The 17,296-nt window shown below is 38.6% G+C and overlaps 1 long non-coding RNA gene and 1 pseudogene across 1 annotated transcript in view; both read right to left on the bottom strand.

Moving 5' to 3' along the window:
• LOC130930658 (nardilysin-like) overlaps positions 1-5,876 on the bottom strand; it is an 89,060-nt pseudogene extending 83,184 nt beyond the window's left edge.
• Positions 5,877-9,989: 4,113 nt separating this feature from the next.
• LOC130930670 (uncharacterized) overlaps positions 9,990-17,296 on the bottom strand; it is a 45,964-nt gene continuing 38,657 nt past the window's right edge. The window contains exons 3-5 of the long non-coding RNA XR_009067093.1: positions 13,709-13,801; positions 13,481-13,597; positions 9,990-10,317 (exon numbers count right to left, since the gene is read on the bottom strand). This is a non-coding gene — a long non-coding RNA (uncharacterized LOC130930670). The remainder of the gene's footprint in view (positions 10,318-13,480; positions 13,598-13,708; positions 13,802-17,296) is intronic.

Raw genomic sequence — 17,296 nt, 5'->3', positions numbered from 1 at the left:
CGCCAACAGAGCCCACACGACAAATGCTGACAGGTTATACCGCTCTACTCAAGATAACTGGCTGCTATTTTGAAGTTTAAAGCTGTCAAAGTTGAAAGCCGGTGCAGGCGTTACCCATTAGTGACGATGCACCGTGATGGGCTGAGAAGATCCACTGAGTCAATAACCAAGTACGATTGGCTAAAATCTTCAAAGTGTCTTTATTTCTCATAACCCCTAAGTAGCGCATTGCTGGTATGCAAAACTGGATATGTGGATTTGCAGCGCATTTAAACCAGGGGTGTCCATACATTTTGCAAAGGGGGCCAGATTTGGTGTGGTAATAATGTGGGGGGCCGACCTTGGCTGACGTCCTTTACGTAGAACAATATATTTAAGCAAATTTTTGCAAGCCATTCTGTGTGTCACATTTGCTGAATTATTTTTTTAATTAATAATTTCCACAAAGTCTTGCAACTCGCCTTTGTGGCATTCTCTTTCATCTCTTCTCGCTGTAAAATTAAACTAGCTTAAAGTTGCTTCAATTTCTCGCTAGGTATCTTCCCTGTAATCTTGTGCATGTCAGCGTGTCTGTTTGGTAATATCGTCTCACATTAAACTCATTAGAAACAGCGACTGTCTCTTAGCAATTGAGGCAGACACAGTTTTTGCGTATTTTAGTGAATAAATAGTCCAATTTCCACCTATCCTTCAAGCGTCGGCCGTCTCAGTCAACTTTTTGTTGATTGTCGCCATTTTAGAAAATTGGGAGTAAAATGTCACGCGGGGTAATGTTGCTTAGAGTGCTGCTGCCTTTTAGTGGGTAAATGAGAAGCAGCATTTAGTGTGTAAGCTACTTCATATGCTGGTAGCAGTACTGCTGACCAATTTATTAGGTCTGTGTGCGGGCCAGACATTATTGAATGAAATTTGACCACGGGTCGCATTTGGCCCCCGGGCCGTACTTTGGACAGGCCTGTGTTAAACCCATCAGAAAAATGAGACTTATTCTATTTTTCCAGTTACTGAAAGACCTTACTTTTTGTTATAATTTGTATACCGTAAATGTCTGTTACGTACAATCCTAATGACGGACCATAAGTGTAAATATACAGTATAACAATGAAAGCCTTGTTAAATTGTGCCCAATTTCAACTTTAACAATTAACTTACATTAAAACGTACATTTTAACTTTGCACCCGTTTGCTTTGAAGTTCATTCTGTACAACTAGAAGTTATGCGATATTAAACCAAGTTGCTCTTGATACAGATTCTTTTGTAATTGTTACACCTATGAGTTACTTTTGCGCCAAAATAACCTCTACAATTTACAAGTCGGTTTGTTGCAAGTACATTTTCTACAGGCTGACGGCATGTCAAGGTGCCACTCAAGTAGTTTTTGTTCTTTTTCTTCTTGTGGAATGTACCTTTGATGTCTAGCTCCTCAGTCATTTGTGAATCGATTGTCATGAAACTTGTTAGCTATGTACAATGGGCCAGTTACTATCGCTCATTGGAGCCTGATTTTTTTTTTTTTTTGGTATCAGGGCTGATTAATTATTTGCAGGCTTATGAGTGCCAGTATGCGCGCACAGCCGCCAGCCTGTAGTGTGCTGAGGCACACTCATGCTTCTTTAAGAGAATATGAATAACAAATTAATTTTAGACCAAATTCACTTCAAAATTTATCTGTACAACTAGGAGTTATCTTTCTACAACAAGTTGATTTTGCTAGCACTATATTTCTTTCTTGGAACTGCCAGTTAGTTACCTTAACACCAAACATACCTCTGCAAATTTCAACTTAGTTTCGTTACAAAAGCCATTTTTTCCCCTACAAGTATACAAAAAAAAATGCACATGCACTAGGTTAACTTTTAAATAGGAGTTTTTCAATGTGTATACACATTACTTTTGTGTTTTTACACAATACTGAATCCATTGTTGTATTTATCATGTAAGCGAGTGAATTAAAACACTTATGAATAATCATTGCTTAATATGTACGTAATGTGATTTTAACTTTTAAATAGGTGTTTTTCATTGTATATGCACATTAGTTTTGTGCTTTTACACATTACTAATCCATTGTTGTATTAATTATCTAAGAGAGTCAATTAAAACACTTATGAAAAAACATTGCTTAATGTATATGTAATGGGAATTACATAAAATTACATTTTAAATAGGTGTTTTTCATTGTATGTACATACAGTGGGGCTGTTGTGCAAGCACTCCCACTTGAAAATATTAGAGAGGCCTGTAATTGTCAACATGGATAAACCTCAACCATGAGAGACAGAATGTGGGAAAAAAAAAAAAAATCACATTGTTTGATTTTGAAATAATTTATTTGCAAATCATGGTGCAAAATAAGCATTTGGTCAATACCAAAAGTTCATCTCCATACTTTGTTATGTACCCTTTGTTGGCAATAACGGAGGACAAACATTTCTGTAACTCTTCAAAAGCTTTTCACACACTGTTGCTGGTATTTTGGCCCATTCCTCCATCCAGATCTCCTCTAGAGCAGTGATGTTTTGGGGCTGTCGTTGGGGAACACGGACTTTCAACTCCCTCCACAGAATTTCTATGGGGTTGAGATCTGGAGACTGGCTAGGCCACTCCAGGACCTTGAAATGCTTCTTACGAAGTGACTCCTTTGTTGTCCTGGCTGTGTGTTTGGGATCATTGTCATGATGAATGACCCATCCACGTCTCATCTTCAATGCCCTTGCTGATGGAATGAGATTTTCAATCAAAATCTCTTGATACATGGCCCCATTCATTCTTTCCTTTACACAGATCAGTCGTCCTGGTCCCTTTGCAGAAAAGTCGCCCAAAAGCATGATGTTTCCACTCCCATACTTCACAGTGGGTATGGTGTTCTTCGGATGCAATTCAGTATTCTTTCTCCTCCAAACACGAGAACCTGTGTTTCTACCAAAAAGTTGTATTTTGCTTTCATCTGACCATAACACATTCTCCCGGTCCTCTTCTGGATCATCCAAATGCTCTCTAGCTAAACGCAGACGGGCCTTGACGTTTGCTGGCTTCAGCAGGGGGACACGCCTGGCAGTGCAGGATTTGAGTCCCTGGCGGCGCATTGTGTTACTGATAGTAGCCTTTGTTACTGTGGTCCCAGCTCTCTGTAGGTCATTCACTAGGTCCCCCCGTGTGGTTCTGGGATTTTTGATCACAGTTCTTATCATTTTGACGCCACGGGGTGAGATCTTGCATGGAGCCCCAGATCGAGGGAGATTATCAGTGTATCAGTGGTCTTGTATGTTTTCCATTTTCTAATAATTGCTCCCACAATTGATTTCTTTACACCAAGCGTTTTACCTATTGCAGATTCAGTCTTCCCGGCCTGGTGCAGGTCTACAATTTTGTCTCTGGTGTCCTTCGACAGCTCTTTGGTCTTGGCCATAGTGGAGTTTGGAGTGTGACTGACTGAAATTGTGGACAGGTGTCTTTTATACCAATAATGAGTTAAAACAAGTGCCATTAATACAGGTAACGAGTGGAGCCTCATTAGACCCCAATAGAAGAAGTTAGACCGCTTTGACAGCCAGAAATCTTGCTTACTTATTTTCCACTCTAATTTGGAAATAAATTCTTTAAAAATCAAACAATGTGATTTTCTGTTTTTCCCCCACATTCTGTCTCTCATGGTTGAGGTTTACCCATATTGACAATTACAGGCCTCTCTAATCTTTTCAAGTAGGAGAACTTGCACAATTGGTGGTTGACTAAACACTTATTTGCCCCACTGTATGTCAAATACTGTGATCATTTTAATACGTACGTGGCTTGCATTTTGTGGCTGACATGCTCCTTGTCCACTCGGCCGACGGCAGTGTCGCACATCCCACCGGCGGGAGAGCACAACACTCGGCTTACTGCCCTCTTCATGTGCCCGGGTTTCTGTCAAATTTTTGACCCGATCAGATATTGCAACTTTGTGTTAAAAATGGCCGCAAATACAGTGATTACAAAGTAAACACTACAAACTTTCTTCAAGTAAAGGACTATTTACTCACGTTTGATCATGGATGGGCATGTAGAAAAGCTCTCCTGTCCTCAGACACATTCTGTCATGTTAGCTGCACAACAACTGCAGCCGCTCTCCTGACTGTCTCGCTGTTTACGTCTTCGCCGTGTAGCAAAGCATTATTTTGCCATATTCGTGATGACCATTTGGTAGCTACGTTCTCCTCTAACATCGGCCGGTTTATCCGGCTGCTTCCCCGCAAACGAGCCCTCTGCCCTCAGCAGGGGAACGACGAGCTCTAACTTGTTCGCCGCCAGGCGGGTTGCCGATCGGTGAAGACAATCGACAAACCCGCTGCCATGTGAAATAATCTGGGCTAGTTTGTATGTGTGATTTTCCGCTTCGAAGACTTTGAAACATCACTCGATTCGGGTTAGCATGTCGGCTAGCTGTCATGCACCTTGGTTTGTTTACATTCTTCAAAGCCGGCAGGGAAATGACAAAAGCCCGACTAACTACGGTGACATATTATATCGTTCGGGAGATGCGACAGTACAGGTGAAGTCGACAGTTTTGACCAGTATGGAGTAATTTTGCCATGTCATACTGAATAAATGCATTTTTATTATTTCATATTCTGTTTAGCACAAGACTGTTATTTGTCATGACCATACCATTTATTTAGCTATTGGGGAAAAACACTTGAATAAAAAGAATATCCTGTAAAAATATTGGAGTAGAGAGACTGAAACACTGACATTTTGCGGCTCTCTTCGTCGCATATTCCTTGTTCTGAATATTTCCCCCTCAATGGGCTGAATAGTAAAACAGATGAAACCATCGACGTCACCTGTTGGGAACGCTAGAGCCCTATATTGGTAGGCGTGGCTAACCAGCAGATTAAAAGACTATTTCTCGTCATCTGCGCTTTGCCAAATTGTTGTATATAGTCGAATCGTCTCAAAATATAATTCTAATTCACATAATGCTATTTAAGACTTTTTTTCTCCTGTCGTACGCATGGATGACTCTGTTACCTCTCGCTAGCGCAACAGTAGGGTACGGTTTGCAGTTAGGCCCATGTTCTGTACTAGGGTCCCCCATTCATCCAGAATATTAATAACAGCACAATGAATATTTAAAATTAACACTCCTATTGTAAGAAAACAAAAGGTGGTGACACATTTTCCATGTAAAACGTTTGAATAGGAATTGCTTACTGTAAATTCTGCACTATTCGGTGCCCTTGATTACAAGCCCCACCCAGTACATTTTTAAAGGAAAAAAAAAATTGTACATACATAATCCTTTCCTGTCTATAAGCCATGTGTGCCCACATAGTAACATGAGATATTTGAGATATTTACAAAGAAATACACAGTTTTCTAAATTTTAAATTACATACCTTAACTTTTCTTTCCAAACAACGCCAACAACACGGCAGTTACATAGCAGCAACTAACTGGGCTGGTTATCATAAACATAAAAGTCTTTGTTAGCCATGTTCCTCCTATGCACTGGGACCATGGAAGTCTTCACCCTCAGTGTCGAATATGAATAGGCTCAGATACACTTCGCCATGCACCTTCTTAGTCTTTCTTTCGTTGTCACTTTCAATGTCTCTCATAATGAGAGATTCTTCTAATTCTTCACACAGCAGACCAGCTTTTCGAAACTCGTTGGTGATGGTGGATTTTTTCACACTGCTCCCCGGTGTCAGGATCTACTGGCAGACGTGTGCAAAAGTTGCATCGGCCAGTTTTGGTAAACGATCTCTTGCCGCTGGTCATCAAAGCCAACTCAGAGGGCCTACAAAGCTACGTCATATGCATTTCTTCTAGCATTTATCATGATGCGGGTCTGCTAATTTTACTCATGCACAAAGATGAGGGTCTGCTACTTTTATTCATGCACAAAGCACAAAGTTAAATAGCATACCATACGAATGCTATTTTTAGACCGTGATGTCACATCGTAAAGCGTAAAGTGGGACATTATAGACATGCCCCCGCATACAAGCCATTATATTTCTGCTATTTTTCTCCAGTAATCTTTCAAAAAAACGAACATGCCGATGAAGCACTGCTGATATGAAACTTGTAGAAATGACTCTAGACATTACGACATATGAAGGATGTTTTCTTCATACGTTTCCCGAAACCAAAAACTCAGAGGAAAATATCTGAAGAATTCACATTTCATATGCAGTAAACATTTTGTTGGGGGGCATGGCCCTTCAGAGGATGAAGAGGTAAGCCATTTTGATATTTTTTACTTATTTTTTAGCGTGGCGTTTTGCCGTGCTGCTTCTGTCTGACAATGAATGACCTGAAAAAATGAAAATAGTAACTGACTACCACTGTTACCTTTTCTGTTGTAAAAAAACAACTTTAGTAAGGGGGAAATGTAAAGAAATTATAGAATTAAGAATTGTTATCAATGGAAAAAAATGGTATCACTTTACAACAAGGGTCCCTTAATTAATATTAGTTAATGCATTTTTACACAATAACTAATGTTTATGTAACATGACAATAATTCATTTAATCCCTTATCTAACATTTATAAATATATGAATCAACATGAGTTAATGCATTAAATTAATGCATTAGTTAATGCATTTTAAGACATTAACTAATGTTTAAGTAAAATAAAAATAATTCATATAATCCCTTATTTAATATTTAGTAATATATTAATTAACATTTGTTAATGCATTAGTTAATGCATAACCAGATAGTAACTAATAGTTTGGTAAAATTTTTAAAAAAAAAGAAAAAGAAAAAGAAAAAAAAAGGCCTATATAGGGTTAGGGTTTGTTAACTTAAGCATTTATAATTTCTTAGTTAAGGGACACATGTGCTACACTTTACAATAAGGGTCCCAAAACATTCAGTAGTGGTTAATTAAGGTTAAGTAATACTTATGAGGTACATTCATGTGAAATAAGACCATAGCTTAGGTTATAATATATAATATTTAGAATACATTACTTAACATTAATTCACATATACATTAGTGCATTAATAAACAGTTATTAATGTATACTGGTACTAATAACTGATTGTTATTTTAAAATGAGAAACATTGCTTTGTAAGTCCTTCGGTGCTGCCAACCTGACCTTAAGTATGGTATTATTTCAGGGATCGTACCTCCTATGTATTACTTAACCTTAATTAACCATTACTGAATGTTTTTTGGACCTTTATTGTAAAGTGTAGCACATGTGCCCCTAATGAAGAAATTATAAATGATTGAGTCCCCCTCCCTAACCTTTATCAACCATTACTAAATGCTTGTCCAAATGTCCGTGGTAAAACTGATGTGATCAAAGAATCTTTCACGAAGAATCGTGGTCGTATAAACTGCATTATTTTTTCATTCAGGGGTTTGGCTTTCGGGTCATTTCGGGAATTTCCTCCCGCCTGTGCCCTTCAGTCCGTCCAGCTGCCAAATTAGCACCCGCGCCAGGCCTCTGTCTTGAACCGGAGTGGCGGCGGCAGCTAAGTTCGTACTGGATATCCGACCGCCCCGGCCGGCTCGCTGCGGCGTATTCGGTGCATGGCTCTGCTCTGCCCGCCTAGGGCGAGGCGGCGGACCGGCGGGCTCCGTCGGAAGACAGCTACTTGTCGACTATCGGTCTCATGAGGTGTTTAGCCATAGATGGGAGTTTACCACCCGCTTTTGGGCTCCGGGAGGACCGCAGCGTCTCTTAGTGTCACAAGCCCCGTAGCTTCCTTTATAGTTTATTTGTGTTTACAATAGCTTTAGCATTCGCGCTAGCAGCAGCCTCGTATTCGTTCCAAAAATCTTTGTGATGCAGTTTTAAATGGCTGCTGGGTTAGTGGTGTTCAATGAGGATGCTTTCTTTACGCCTCGTGGAACTTCTGCAGTGCATGTTTTGTAGATGGCGAGAGCGTCGTTTATTTCATTTCACACACGGGAAAATCAACGCACGCTAGGGAGAGCGCCTCAACACTGATAACACTGCCTCCTCTATGACGCCGTACTCCTCAACCCCTCCTTCCACAGGGGCTTCAGAGAGGGGAGGGGTTGAGGAGGCGGCAGTGGAGATGTGGAGAAAACCGCTTGGTTGCGCACATTTGGAGGCTAAATCAAGTATATAACTATCGGATTGCATTATCGGTTGATTTTTTAAAAATCTGTATTATCTGTGTGACGTCATAATTGCCATTATCGGCCGATAATCATCGGTAACCGATATTATCGTGTATCTTTTCTTCAAATGGTTCTTTAGTAGTTTTTGAAAAAAAAGGATTGAATTAAACGTTGTTTGATCTGAACCAATACACATGAAAGTTACTATAAATCAATACGGATTTACTGTGCATTGATCATCATCTCTTATCTTATATTCGTGAGAAATGTAGCCCTGACGCCTGTTTAAGAAACTGGTTGGTCTTATTATTGTCCTGTCCCCAGCAAAAAATGTACATGCAGTTTATGTTGCTATATCGTCCCTACCAATGTTGAGACCAAACCTACGTCCTTTTTAATACCTACAAGTTACTTTTGCACCTTATCTACAAGTTATCGTGGTTCTGTTACAAGTGCATTTTTTCCTACTAGCAGTAGTAATTTATCTGCACAATTTTTAGTTTTAACACATTATGTTAATGCAATAAATATCAAGCTATGATGTGATAACTTAACACATTAAAATAAGATCAGTTAGTTGAGGGTTGGGTTGATGGTCAGACCTGGCCATGGTGTAAATGATCCTGAAGAAGCCCGGCCTTGACATTTTTCCAACATCCTTCTACACCCTCCTCCCCCTCGTCAACGCGTTGGCATTTAAGCCCTCCTCTGTGCCAATATGTCTTCTCTCTCATTCACTCACACTCCCTTTCCCGAGCCTGTCTCTCTCTCTGTCTGAAGCCAATCACACGTGCCCCCGGGCCTCTATGTCGGCGGAACGAGGTGATAAACGCTGCAACCATGACAACTGGCGAGCCACAAGCGCGCACACACCTCAGCATTGTTAATTCGCAACGTCCAGCTTTCACCTGAGCGCCCCAAATAACGTGCATCCGCTTGGTTTCAGAAAACAGCCCTGAATAAGCATTTTGCTTTTGAAAACTAGGCATTCACACTGTTAGACGACCACCATGTATCTCATGAAAGCTTTCTCCAAAATTTAACTGGGAGGACTGGCACTAAGATCCATTGACAGTTGCCAATAGACTGGCTGGAAGCAAGTGATTGCTGCTAACCCTCCCAGTCAAAATGGATTGGACGTTGATCGCTGTCAGTGGCAGCCAATGAGCTATTCATGTGCCGCGAATGGCTCCACATTTGTCCGACACTGTACCTGATCGTTCTGTCAACGTTCCCATAGCAACTGATTTGAAATGTGATTAGTACAGGCCGTGTGATTAATTGGCTGATGCTAGAGTTACGACGGTTGGTACGTGGCCTACCTTCTACTAGGCGCCTGTGTGTGAATCATGACTTCAACATGTGTGTCACGTGTGCGTCCCATGTGGCTCGTCCTTGCCCACAGTGAGAGGATGTGAATCAGAGGTGAGTCCTCTGAGGTGCTGCGCACTGTTTAATTCATTGACTGCCATTAACGGGGATGGATGTCCAATCTATTTTCGTACATTAAATGTATTCATTATATTTAGTTATCTATTTATTTTATTTTAATTAAAATTTATTTTAACGTTATTTTATCCACGTCAAAAGGATCTGGCGTCTACCGCCGTAAATGGCAGCCAATGACTTAACCCTTTCATGCACTAATTACTATTTTTGAAACATCCTTGTCGGGCACTCATTTAAGTCATTGGCTGCCATTGAAGGTGGTAGAGGTCCAATCTATTTCAAATGTTAAATGTTAAATTTGTTCATTTGCCCCTTCCAGTCAGCAATGAGTTATATAGTATGGAAAAAAAATGACTTTCGAGAGTTACTTGGGGCAGTAATCAGAGTTGTTTCTGTTTTTATCTATGTGAGAGAATTTTATTCATGCTTAAAACACAGCCGTTATACATCATATTTTGTATGCTTTTGTTATGCTTGCATGAGAACATTGTAGCATAGAGCATAGAGCCGGTGTTCAAGGTCATAACTTGAGGTGTTTTTCCCAGGATATGCTATAGTAAGTTTCGGTTTAGTTTCTATGATGTCAACCCATAAATAGAGGCATGCCTCTCTTTTGTCCAAATGCGGAGAGGACGCTTTGTGCGTGGCTCCGCGTCTGTACCCGACAGCTCTTGTTCATAAAGCCTTCGAAGGAAGACAATCCTTGGCTGAGTCTGATTCTGTTCTCTTATTTGATACTTGTCTTGGTGTTCAAAAGTGAATTTCCCTGACAATCTATATAGAATAGAATAGAATAGAATAGAATAGAATAGAATAGAATAGAATAGAATAGAATAGAATAGAATAGAATAGAATATACTTTATTTGTTATTATACATAGTTTATATCCTTTATTGTGTTTTTATTAACCAAGAACTCATTAAAAAAACATTTACAATTCCAAACGAAATCATACAAAAATACAAGAATGATTAATAATAATAATTTAAAAAAAATAGTAATGGCTAAAATTTAAGATGACACTTGCTGGACTAAAAGTCTTTAGTGTCAACAGAAAAAAAAATAGTCCCTTGCTCAAAAAAGGGTTAAAGTGCCACAGTTAGGTTAGGGACTACTGTCCCTGAAAGGGTTAATGACACAACTTAGCCTTCATAAGGCACTCATTTGAGTCATTGGCTGCCATTGGCGGTGCCCTATTAGTCCAAATGGACAGAACGACAATGGCACTGAAACATGAGTATTCCTTCCAATTTAAATCGATTGGACGTCTACTGTAGTAAATGGGAAGCGATAAGTTAAATACCATGAAACACTTTTAAAAAGCAACTTTAGAGTTGTATCAGGTGCCATAACCTGTATTTCTGTTTTTCAAATTTTGTAAGTTTAGTTTTTGTTGACGTTTTTAAATTGATAAACGTATTTAATCATGGGGGGGGGGGGGGGGGGGGGCAAAATAGGAAAATGATGAAATGAAACCTTGCACAAACATATGATGACGTGACATTTTGGGCCATGTTGGCCACACTTGTATACCAAATGTTAATATCGTGGTCTACATGAGCCAAAATGAGATGCCAGGTCTTTATGAGGTTAAGTCATTTATTTATTTCACTTACCCAAAATAGTCCCATGACCTTTAAAGGTTAAAGCACCTGAACGCAAATGGTGGAGCAACAAGTTTAGAAATATAACATAAACATACTGTTTATGCAAAGACAAAAGGGGCTAATATATAACCTAATAACTACCTTTGTGTGTTATAGCAATGCTGTACTCAGAGTTACAAGTGTGGTTTGAAAAATTTAAACTTATATCTCAAGGCACCACCACGTGTCGCGAGCTTAGTTGCTCTGAAGAACAAGAAGAAATTTGGGCATCGAGCAGCAGTGCTCATTACGGCTTTGAGGAGTGTTTTTTTGGCATTTGGTAATGGCAGAAGGAGGACAAAGTGCGAAGCTGTTCTTTTTTTTTTTCGTAGGAATGCTTGCTTTCATTGTGCGAGCATGTCCCGTGGGGGGCATCGAGTGAACTAAGGCATAATTAGACAGAGAGCTACTAAGAGGGACGTACCACTTCCTGATTAAATGACCGCAGACGAGAGAGAGAGAGCGAGAGACGGAGAGAAGGAGGGAGAAAAAGTGAAGGCATTCGTTAAAATAGCGTCATAGGCTCGTTAACGGAGAACGCTACGCATCGGTCCACACACAGTCACAAATATGACTTTATTCGCATACATTTTATATGTATATTTTCCCCTGCAATTTCTTAATGTTGATTAATTTCATATTTAAAATGTTTACCCCCTTTGAAATACAAATTTCTTCCACTTTATTCATAGTGTTAGAAACATCATCATCACAAACATCGAAAAAGCATTCGTATGTGTTATTTTCAGGACAAAATTAAAACGTTATTCTCTAGATATTATTCTTGATGTCAAAATTCCCAATATTTGTGTTATATGATAAATAAAATCATGACCCTATTAGTTTTTAAAAAATACACACACCCACACACAAAATTATTCTAATAACATTCCTATTTATTTAAATCTGAAAAACACATTAGTTTCTTATTATCACACTTTTATTTAGTCTCATCAACACACTTGTTTCCCAAACTAAAACTTATTTCACACACCATATTCAATATTTTTCATCATTAATACAGATACATTCCCCCCTCATAAAATAATGTTATATTGGCCATTAATGAAAAATTGCGGCAATTAAAAAGAAACGACATATCCATGTTTCGGTATAAATGTTTCCCTTCTTTAAGACGTTTTTCATGTGTTCCAAGCAGCGAATGCTCACGCGGGTACCTGATCGCTATGAATGCGATATTCTTCTCTCAGTCGCTCATATATTCTTTATCCTCTGAGTAGAACAACTATTATTAGTGCCAAGTTGATAAATTGAGCAATGACTTGCGTCTCAATTTGTCGTGTACTGGCCCCATGTGGCCATTGTTGGCACACCAGAAGTGTTTAGCAACAAAATTCTACTTGTATTATTTTTTGGGATTAATTGAGATTTATTTCCCATTTTTATTCTGAGCAATGAAGTTTGGAGGCATGGTGGAGATTTGAGATATGAGTTTGTTATGACCATGCTCATACTGTAAGAATAAAGCATTGGAATAATACGCCCACAGTTTCATGACCAATTCAGTAAGATGCAATGATATCAGTCCTTGTTTTAAAACAACGAATAAACAACATATCAATAAAAATCATATAATTTTTGTATCGCATTCTACATTTATTTCCTTCACCATTTATGTTCGGATACTTTAATTGTATCATCAACTTATTGACTGCCATGAAAGTTGCTAGACATCCAAAATATACTAACACAGATAAAGGTTAGGGTTAGGTTAGGGTTTAGAGTAGACTAAAAAAAAAAAAAAGGGAAATAAAACAAATTATAATAATAAAGCCTAAATTAATAAAATGGATTGGTATTAGATCACGATTTCAGTAAGATGCAGTAATATTAATCCTTTCTTGTGTGTTGCTCCTCGATTTGCATTTAAGTGCTTTGTTTAATTAACTCATTGGTTGCCATTGAACTTTGAACTTGCGCTGTAGAAAATAAAGTTTCCAATTAGTCATGCTTACTTTATCAGGTATGAAAATGGATCAGGGGTAAAAAAGGTAAAAAGGGTGTGAAGGAAATATGTTCCAGTACTGTATACAACTAGGGCTGTTCCAAATGACTAATTTTCTCCCAATTAGTCAGCTGACTATTTTTACGATTAGTCGACTAATCTAATAGTCCCCCCCCCCCCTTTTTTTTTTTTTTTTTTTTTTACTAATTTAGCAATGAAATTTTTGATGACGCTTATTAATTCACTCACAATTGGACTCATTGCATATCGCGACAGGCTTAGCAACTTCAATAAAACATGTCGTTAGTTAGTTAGATGGACTTACAATCTGCCAGCGTAGTCTCCTGCCATCATCCAAAATTACAACTGGGTGACGGCGCTTTAGGTGTTCATTCACCATTCAGCCAAAGCTTGGTGGTGAAGAGACAGGACAAGTTTCCTCCTAAATCAGAATTGAGAGGGCAAGAAATTAACAGGTTGAAGTCATATCAAGAGTTAAGCAAGGTTATTGTTAAATCTATGACACAACAACAAACTGCAACAGAGTGCTCACTCAGAGTGTCGTGGGTGTTGGCCAAACATAAGAAGCCATTCTCTGATGGAGAAATAATGAAAGTGTGTATGACTGAAGTGATGGCAGCAATGTCTGAAGGAAAAGAAAAGGACAAAATGATAACAAAAATCAAACAAATCTCACTCTCACAGTCATCAACCACAAAACGCACTGGAGTACTGACTGATGATGTGAGTAAACAGCTTTTAGACCCCTAAATACCATTTCTCTCATTGAGCAGTGTTTTACAGTTAAAGTTACTGTCAATAATTATTATGTTTGCACCTAAATGACAGAGCTTGTCATTTATGTTCTGTACATGTGAACGTGTACTGTACAACTTGCACGTTTTCTTTTTTGTCCAGCAGTGTTTTGCAGTTACAAAATGTACTGTCAATAGTTATTGTTTGCACCTTAATGACAGATCTTCAATTATTTAGTGTACATGTGTAAACATTTTACCTGCATGTTTTTTTTGTTGTTGTATTTTTATTTTAAGTCAAGAAAATGTTTTGTTAATTTATTTTTATTTAATCAGAATGTGTATTGTATTTATTTGGCCAAAAGAAAACCCATGCTTGTATGAAAAAAACAATTGTGGACCTTCAAGATTTGTATTTGAGGATCCCTGCACTAGAGGAACTTGCCACATGAACACTATACACGACGTCCTACACAGATGCACATCAGTTAAAAGCGACGAGTACTTACTATTTGTATTTTTATTGAATCTTTTATTACCATTTCATAACCTCAAAAAACCTTTTTGCATGTGTTTCCCTCTCATAATTTTAAGCATTCTGTTTTCTTGTGGTAGCTTTAAAGCAGATTGTTGATCTGTTGACCACACTAGTCACGTAACGTATTTAAACCACCCTTATTTGATATTACTGTTTTTCTTAAGTCGTTTTTAGTACGTTCTGCCTGTATGCGTCCAAACAAAACACCCTGAACGTTCCCTTTAAATGGAAGTCCAATTTACTTCAATAGTTTCAACTACTTAACTGAAATTGATTTTCCTCAAAATGTTGAGTTTTAGCAATTACCGTAATTTCCCGAATATAACGCGCACTTTTTTTCCCTAAAATCAACTTGTAAAATCATGGTGTGCATTATAAACGGGTACATGGATGGAGACAGAAATATATATAAATTATATATACAGTGTATATATAAACCGATTTTTTTTTTAATGAACACGGCCACGTTGTGTTGACGAAACATATGCGGCGATCCGTTGCAGACCATTACGGTACGTGACGTCACCATTTTGATTCGGTAATACTTCACTCTGATCTGCCGAATGATTTCGTCTGTGTTAAATTCTGCTTTTTTCACTCTTCATAAAGCACAGAATTTAGTTTCTTGAACTCATTTGAGTCAACGTTTATTGCAGCTCCGCAACTAGGACCATAACAAACGTAACAACACAGACTTCCTGTGTGTGTCCGTCACCTATATCTGTCCCTCGGGAAACTCAAACCCAAATAACAATGGTTCTAGAGCTGAAACGAGTACTCGAGCAACTCGAGTAACTCGAGTTTAAAAACTGATCCGAGTAATTTTATTCACCTCGAGTAATCGTTTATTTTGACAGCTCTAAGCATCACGTTTTGCTCGGACTACTTTTAATGCGGGACAACGCGCTGTCACGTGCGGAGAGGAAGAAGGGGGGAAAAAAAAACTTACTGCAGCCGACAGCCGCCACAAACGACGCCGACGTTGCTAAATACTAGCCCGCACGATGCTACGTTGGTACAGGTAGCGTCTCATGCGTCTCATAGAGATCACATGTATGTTGAACTAGATGCTAAATGACAGACTCGGCCGCGTCTGGGCAGCTTTAGTAAACAGCCGCCATCTTAAAGCAGTAGAGCGCTAAGCGCTAATAAAGAGCGCTAAGCGCTAATAAATAAGATTAACGTTCCTGTTCTGAAATCACGCTAGCCCTGCGGAGGGCTAGGTTTCTATTAATTATGACCACTGTCGATGCTTGGCTAACGTGTCTTACATACAGGCTTTAACATAACATAGCATTGTGGAGTGATGAGGGTGTAAAATAAAAACTTAATCATGCTAACTATCAATTTTAGCTCAGTAGTCATTGCTGGATAAAACACCAAGTAGCACTGGTGCTAATGTGCTCCAATACAGCTTGTATCATACATTTATTTTGAACACTGCAAAAACTCAAAATCCTATCAGGACTTACAGTTTAGACTAACTTAAAACTTAACTAGAACTTAAAAATGGCTTGACACAAAGAGAAATTCAATTGAAAGACGTGGGAAAAAATCCAAACTTTTAAGTGATGTGTGTTATCAAGCGTAACGGCATTTTTAGGTAAGATAAATATATATTTTTTTGTAATAAGATCTAAAGTTTTTTGAGTGAAAGCAGTGAATGTCTTTTTTTTTTTTTTTTTTTAATTCTAGTTACATCTGAGATGCAATTGTTGGCTGTTTTCAACAATATACATCGAAAATAAAGACATTGATTGACTGAAAATGGTTCAAAATTAGATGAAATGTCTTGTTTTCTCATGTATATTTATAATTGCTCTTCACCTAAAAATATATTTGTTTTATCCGATTACTCGATTAATCGATAGAATTTTCAGTCGATTACTCGATTACTAAAATATTCGATAGCTGCAGCCCTAAATGGTTCCTATTGTTACTGTTGTGTCGACAGCGACGAGCGCTCTCGGATTGCCGACTTACGTTCTCACTTTCATTTTACCATATCAATCCATGGAAGAAACATTTATTCATCATGAAACGAGCAAGTTATACAGCAGTCTTTAAAAGAAAAGTCACAGTCACATCTGTTTTGTTTTCTCCTAGATTCTGGTAAGTTGGAGAAGTTGTCAAATCATATTATTACCGTAAATATTGTCAGTTTATGGTAATGTTTTGAACTACCAATATGCTATGCTTGTGCTGTGTTTCACCAGTCAGTAAAATGACATTTCTGTAAATGTACACGAGCTCTGTTTTCTTGTATTCTTCTATTTATTGGTGCTAAAATTAGGGTGCGCGTTATAAACGAGTACAATAATTTCCCCTAGATTTTACAAGTAAATTTGGGGTGCGCATTATACATGGGTGCGCCTTATATACAGGAAATTACGGTACTTGTTTTTATCCATCCATCAAAACTTGAAAATTTCAGTGAAATTGGTTGACTTGAAATTTTAAGTTGCCAACTTATTTTTTTTTTACAGGCTGGCAGTAATTGCGCATGATAATTCGCAGGCAGCCCTACCCAGTCAAAATGGATTGGACATGCATCACAGTCAATGGCAGCCATTGAGTTTTGTATGGCGTTGTATGACATCTGGGAGAAAGCTACGTTTACAGGCAATGAGTAATGATAATTCACGTTTGGCGTATGGCCTTCCCTTCCAGAGCCGCGTGTCCATCGACGAGCTATATTTATGCGTGTTGGCGTGCCGTTGATAAACGTGTCTAAATGCATTTCTTGTTCATGGATGCACATGCTTGCATGCCAGCCAGCCATCCGGGCGGCCAGCCAGCCAGCCTGCCTGCCTCCTTCCCTCCATCGCAGGCCCGGGCATTAAGTGGC

This window comes from Corythoichthys intestinalis, chromosome 15 (assembly GCF_030265065.1).
Source record: "Corythoichthys intestinalis isolate RoL2023-P3 chromosome 15, ASM3026506v1, whole genome shotgun sequence".
NCBI lineage: Eukaryota > Metazoa > Chordata > Actinopteri > Syngnathiformes > Syngnathidae > Corythoichthys > Corythoichthys intestinalis.
Note: the sequence above shows the minus strand (reverse complement) of the source record. Positions and strands in the feature narration are given on the sequence as shown.